We start from the raw sequence: 7650 nt of genomic DNA, 5'->3' as shown, positions 1-7650 counted from the left end.
AGTTTATAAAATTAGTATTCTAAACTAATTCTTACTTTGACATCACCTTTTTAGCTTCTAAATATGAGGGAGACCTTATGGTATTTTTCTTTCTGTGTCTGGCTTATTTTACTTAATATAACATCCTCTAGTTCCACCCACGTACCATGACGGAGAGAATTTCATTCTTTTTTTCATTTCTGGATAACATTCCATTTTCTTTATCTATTCATTTGTTAATGGATGTATTCATTGATTCTATATCTGGGCTTTGTGAATCATGCTGAAATAAACATGAGAGTTCAGGCATCTCTTTGATAGCCACTTTAATTGACCTTGGATAAATACCTAGAAGGGGATAACTGAATTATGTAGGTCTACTTTTAGTTTTCTGAGGGACTTCCATGTTGTTATACACAATGTCTATACTAATTTATATTCTCACCATTTATGAGGGCTTTCTCAGTATCCTTGCCAACAGTGATTGGTTTTTGGCTTTTTTGATAAAAGCTATTTTGGCTAGGGTGAGATATCTCATTATAGTTGGATTTGCATTTTCCTCATGTCTATTAATGTAGGATATTATTTCATGAATTGTTGGCCATTTGTGTTTCTTCTTTTGAGTAATGTTTCTTCTTGCCCATTTTTAAATTAAATTTGTTGGTTTTTGTTGTTTTGAGGTTTTTGAGTTTTTTATATATTCTGGATACTTATCCATTATCAGATGAATGTTTGCAAGTATTCTCTCTCTGTCTGTAGTTTGTCTTTTATCTCCATTGATTGCTTCCTTGGTTATGCAGCTGCTTCTTAATTTTATGTAATCTCATTTGTTTATTTTTACTTTTGTTTGTTGCCTGTGCTTTTGGGGTCTTATCCAAAAAGTCCTTGTCTATACCAATGTCTTAAAGTAGTTCCCCTATGTTTTCTTCTAGTATTTTCATAGTTTCAGGTACAAAACTTAGGTCTTTGATTCATTTTGAATTTTTTTGTATGTGAGAATTATGGGTCAAAATTTTACTCTTTTGCATACAGATATCCAGTCTTCCCAGCACCTTTACTGAAGAGGCTATCCTTTCTCCAGTGTGTATTCAATAATCTTTGTGGAGAACCAGTTGACTTTGGATGTGTGTATTCATTTTTGGAATCTTTTCTGTTCCATTGGTCTGTGTGTTGATATTTATATTAGTACCTGTCTCGGTTGCTAAATTGTAGTATATTTTAAGATCAGGTGTTGTGATGTCTCCAAGTTTGTTCTTTTTGTTCAATATTGCTTCATTTGGGATCTTTTGTGACCATATGAATTTTAAGGATTTTCATTCTATTTCTGTGAAGAATGTCATGGTTCCATTTGGTTGTTTTTTGTCTTGTATTTAGAGGTAGGATTTTGCTCTTGCTCTGTTGCCCAGACTGCCCTTGAACTCCTGGGATCAAGTGATTCTCCTGTCTCAGACTCTCCATTAGGTAGGACTATGGCAGCATGCCCCCGCACCCAGCTGATCACTGGTATTTGGTGGTGGTTACACTGAACCTGGAAATTGCTTTGGGTAATACAGACATTTTAACAATATTGGTTCTTTTAATTTGTGAACATGGAACGTTTTTCAATTTGGTTTTGTCTTCTTCCATATTGCCCATCAGTGCTTTGTAATTTTCGTTGTAGAGATCATTTACTTCCTTAGCTAAAATTATCCCTAGGTATTTTTTTTTAAAATTACTGTGAATGGGCTTGCTTTCATGATTTCTTTCTCAGCAAGTTTATTATTGGTGTATAAAAATACTACTGATTTTGCATGTTGATTTTGTATCCTACATCTTTACTGAATTTGTTTTTCATAGTTTTTTGGTGGAGTCTTCAGGTTTTTCTGTATTTGAAATCATGTGGTGTGCAAATAGGGGTAATTTGATTTCTCCCCTTCCTTTTCATATGCCTTTTATTTTTTTCTCTTTCCAAATTGCCTCTTGGACATCCTTGTCTTGTTCTAGATCTTAGTGGAAACCTTTCAGCTTTTCCATATTCTGTATAACGTTGGCTGTGTTTTTGATATATATTGCTTTTATCATGTTGAATTACATTCTGTCTATATGTAATTTGTTTAGTTTTTTATCATGAGGGGTGATGAAACTTATTGAATGTTTTTCTTTATCAGTTGAGATGATCATATGATTTTTGTGTTTAATTTTATTTATGTAATGTATTATATATATTAATTTCTGTATTTTGAACCATTCTTGCACTCCTGGGATAAATATCACTTGATCATAGTACATGATCTTTTTGATGTGCTGCTGGATTTGAGTTGCTAGTATTTTTTTTTTTTTTTTGAGAATTTTTGCATCTACATTCATCATGGGATATTGGCCTAGATTTTCTTTCCTTGCCTTTTCTTTCTTCCTTCCTTCTTTCCTTCCTTCCTTTCTTTCTTTACTTTTCTTTTGGTACTAGGGATTGAACCCAGGGGCATAACCACTGAGCCATATCCCCAACCATTCTTTTAATATTTATTTTTTAGTTATAGGTGGACACAATATCTTTATTTTATTTTTATGGGTGCTAAGGATTGAACCCAGTGCCTCATGTATGCTAGGTGAGTGCTCTACCTCTGAACCACAACCCAAGCCCCTCCCTAGCCATTTTTATGTTTTATTTTGAGACAGTGTTTTGCTAAGTTGCTAAGTTGCTTAGGGCCTGCGTAAGTTGCTGAAGCTGGCTTTGAACTAGTGTTCTTCTTGCCTCAGCTTCCTGAGTTATTGTATATTTTTCTTTTGTTGTGATCTTGTCTGGTTTTGGTATCCAGGTAAATCTGGCCTCATAGAATGAGTCTTGAAACATTTTGAGAAGAATTAATATGAGTTCTTCTTTAAAAATTTCATAGAATCAGAGCCCAGAGTGTGGTGCACACCTGTTATCCCCGTAACCCAGGAGGCTGAAGCAGGAGAATCACAAGTCCAAGACCAGCCTCAGCAAATTAGGGTGACCCTAAACAACTTAGGGAAAACTTGTCTCAAAATAAAAAGGCCTGAGGATGTAGCTTAATGGTAAATTATTCCTGTGTTAAATCTCTAATACAAAAAAGAAACAAAAAAACTTGAGAGAAATTTGATAGTAAAGTGAGTCCTGGACTTTTTTGTTGTTGTTGGGAAACTTTTTTACGGGATCTAGTTTTATTACTTATTACTGGTATGTTCAGGTATCCTGTGTTTTTATGGTTTGATTTGGTTGGTCATGCATCCAGAAATTAACCCATTTCTTCTAGGTCTCCTAATTTGGTGCTTTGTTGTATAGTCATTTTTTTTCTCTTGGCTTTATGAAACTATGTTTCCAATTAATTGGGTCCCATAGTTCTTGGAAGCTGTTTTCATTTCCTTTGATTTTTTGTCTTTTTTTTTCTTTGATTGAGTTAGAAGATGCCTCTTCAAATTCAGAAATTCTCTATCATTTCCTTTTTTTGCAGTGCAAGGGCTTGAACCCAGGGCTTTCAACATGCCAGGCAAACACTCTACCACTAAGGCCACCACTCCTGCCCAGCAATTCTTTCTTCTGCTTGATCTAGTATGTTACTGCTCTTTGATTAGGTGCTTTTTATCATCTCTATCTTTTTGGGCTTTTCATTCATAGTTTTCCCAACTTTACTGAACTCTCTCTCCTTTATATATATTTTCTATCTCACTGAATTTCCTTAGAATCATTCTTTTGAATCCCTTTTCAGACATTTTGTTAATTTCCCTTTCTTTGGACTCTGTTGATAGAGTTATTGTGTTTCATTTGGAGGTGTCATGTACCTTGTTCTTTCATACTTCTTGTGTCCATTCATCAACATATATGTATTTGGCCAATCAGTAGTCCTTGCAACTTAAAGACATATTGATGAGCAAAGCTGAAGAACAACACAACATACTCCTGAAGAAGAATGAGAAGTGAGGGACTTCCTCTGCCAGTTGGCAAGGCTTTTTTAAAAAAATCTAATATGGTAAAGTATATTATATATACACGAATGAACATATAGCACAGTAGCATAGAATACTCCAGAAACAGACCATGCTTGTATAGAAACAATATATGATAAAGTGGAATTGTAGATCATTGACTAAAGTATAGGTTCTTTAGTAAATGATGTGGGGAAATTTGCCATCCATCCATACCAAAAAAAAAAAAAAAAAGCAAAGAAATCAATAAAATCTATAATGTACACAAACTACATCTATGGCTATTTAAAGACTTGTTTGCATAACACAAACTTAAAAACCAAAAAAAGATTATGTAAGATAATGTCTTTATGATTTGGGCACATGGAATTTTTTTTAAGTGAAAGAAGAATGATAAATTTGACTGTTAAAAGTATCCTTTGTTTACAAACTCATACATTGCTGGTGGGACTGCAAATTGGTGCAGCCAATATAGAAAGCAGTATGGAGATTCCTTGGAAAACTGGGAATGGAACCACCATTTGACCCAGATATCCCACTCCTCAGTTTATACCCAAGGGACTTAAAAACAGCATACTACAGTGATGCAGCCATATCAATGTTTATAGCAGCACAAGTCACAATAGCTAAATGGTGGAACCTACCTGGATAACCACCAGTAGATGAATAAATAAAGAAAATGTGGTATATATACATAATGGAATATTACTCAGCACTAAAAGAGAATAAAACCATGGACTTGCGGGTAAATGGATGGAGTTGGAGAATATAATGCTAAGTGAAGTAAGCCAATTTCCCCAAACCAAATGCCGAATGTTTTCTCTGATATAAGGATGCAGATTCATAATGGGGATGGAGAGGTAGTGTGGCAGGAATAGACGAACTTTAGATAGGGCAAAAGGGAGGGAGGAGAAGGGAGGGAGCATAGGGATAGGAAAGATGGTGGAATGAAACAGACATCATTACCCCAAGTACATGTATGAAAACACGAATGGTGTGACTCTCCTTTTGTACAACCAAAGACATGAAAACTTGTGCTCTATTTGTGTAATATGAATTGAGTTGCATTCTGCTATCATATATAACAAATTAGAATAAATAAAAAGTAGCCTTTGTTTATCATAAGTCATTAAGAAAAAGATATCACAGACTGAGAAGATATTTTAAATCATATAACTAAAATATAATTATCTAGAATATAAATTCGTACAAAGTAGTGAGAAAAATCTGAGGAGAAAACATGGGCAAAGACAGGCATTTCACAGAGAAGAAAATATAAATGACTCATTAATATATGAAAAAGAGGTTCATTTCAACACTCAAGAAAATGGAATACAAAATCCACAGTGAGATTTTAAGCGCTCCAGATTGGCAAATGTCAACATTTGCTAAGTGTGAAGGAGGATGTTGTAGATCAGTGGAAACATGCACAGGAGGGGGCAGTGTGAACTGGAATTTCCATTTGGGAAAATGTCTTGTCATTGTTGAAATTTTACCTAGTTATTCTACCTTTAAGGTATATACCACGTAGGAAATGCTTGCTGAATACATCCCATGAAACATGTCTAAGGGTGCTCATAGCAACAATGTACATAATAGTAAAAAACTGACAACAACCCAAAGGTTCACCAAGAATAAATACTCATGTAGCGGAATATTATGCAGCTGTATAAAATAATTATAGTTAGCATACTAATAGGAATAGCTTTTAGAAATACATGAAATGAGACAACATGAGAAGATTGTAGAAGATCTTTGTGCAATAAAGATTAGTATCAAACAACTCAACTATGTTTTTGGTTAGGTACCTGTGATGAAACTTCTAAAGTAAAAGGGAATGATAAAATTCAATATGAGTTATCTTGGAAACTTGGGGGAAATAAGTAAGGGCAGGATAGGAATAAGTATACGGTGGAATTATGGGTGTTTATTTTGTATAGCACTATTACATACCCTGTATGTTTATTATTTTCTAGCCCAGGTAGTCTGTTAGTGAATAAATCATGGTTATCACTATTCCTCTATTTCAATAGTGCATGGGAATTCTCCCATCCAGATTTTATGACAGTAAGCAAATTATTTGCCTACTGATGTGGTTCCTTTTACACTTTTCCTTTAAGAAAGAAGGACACAGAGGAGATGGGGTATCTCCATCAGCCCATGGACTGTTAACCATACAGTGCCCTGGCCCCTGTGTGTAATAAGAGGACAAGAAGGAACTATGTCTTACTTCTATTGATGATGAAGGTTTTCATTTAATGCAGACTGTTCTTTAACACAAACCATGTGATACTATAAAATTTGCCTTGAACTGGTGCATGAAAGGATACCCAGTGGAGATTTCTTAGTATACAATGCAAAGTAAGGAGTATATATTTTATTGTAATGGTAGTGGAAAGTGATTGAAATGTTAACTAGCAAAACAAAATGATCAATCAGATTTACATTTTGGGAAGACCACTCTTGTAGCTAAGTGGGGTATATATTATGGGGGAAGACAAGAAATGGGGAGAAATGTTGGTAGGGCATCAAGTAGTACAGATAAGAGATGATGACATCTTGGAGTAGGATGGAGGTTATAGAAATGGAATATCCAAGGCATATTTTATAATTAAAATGTGTAAGTCATTGATGGGTGGATACAGGGTGAGAGGAAAGGGAAAAATCAAGTTAATTCTTAGATGGTGCCTGATTTAAGGAACTGGATAATGTTAACATTTGCTGAAACGGGGAAGAATAAGGAAGAAAAGGTTACTTCTTTTAAAGTGGGAATCAACTGAGAAGCTGTTTCGAATGTGATGGCTTTGAGGTAGAAGGGGTGAAATTAATAAAGTTAGTAAAAAGTATGATCACACATGAAATGTTATGTGACATGTATTTGAACATGCTGTGCATTCTGAGCTTTGTCCTCATTGAAAAATTCCAATGTGACTAGAGGAGTGTTATTATTTATTTGTTCTCATGTAATTTTTTTTCAGAGGTTGATTTTTTTATTTTTATTTTTTTAAAGAGAGAGAGAGAGAGAGAGAGAGAATTTTAATATTTATTTTTTAGTTTTTGGTGGACACAACATCTTTGTTTGTATGTGGTGCTGAGGATTGAACCCGGGCCACACGCATGCCAGGCGAGCGTGCTACCGCTTGAGCCACATCCCCAGCCCTCAAAGGTTTATTATAAAACTGCAGTAACCAAAACAATGAAGTAACGGAGGCCTTTGTGTGCTGAATCTAAATAATCCCCCAAGACAGATAGGAGTATCACTGTAAAATAGAGGGGAAAACAGTTTATTCAATAAATGGTGGTGATAAAAATATGTATACTTATGAAAAAGGGAGATATTAAATCTTTCATACTGTGTACAAAAAATGAATTCTAAGGGGGTTATAGATATAAATATGAAAGATAAAATTATATAGTTTTTAAAGATAATTTATGTGAGAATCTGTCTGGGATTTTATTTATTTATTTATTTATTTTTATGTCAAGAATCCAAAATTTATTTATTTATTTATTTATTTTATTTTATTTTTTAATTTTTATTGTTGGTTGTTCAAAACATTACATAGTTCTTGATATATCATATTTCATACTTTGATTCAAGTGGGTTATGAGCTCCCATTTTTACCCCGTATACAGATTGCTGAATCACATCGGTTACACATCCACTGATTTACATATTGCCATACTAGTGTCTGTTGTGTTCTGCTGCCTTTCCTATCCTCTACTATCCCCCCTCCCCTCCCCTCC

Source organism: Marmota marmota, unplaced genomic scaffold (genome assembly GCF_001458135.2).
Source record: "Marmota marmota marmota unplaced genomic scaffold, marMar, whole genome shotgun sequence".
NCBI lineage: Eukaryota > Metazoa > Chordata > Mammalia > Rodentia > Sciuridae > Marmota > Marmota marmota.
The sequence above is the reverse complement of the archived record's forward strand: the minus strand, read 5'-3'. Positions refer to the sequence as shown.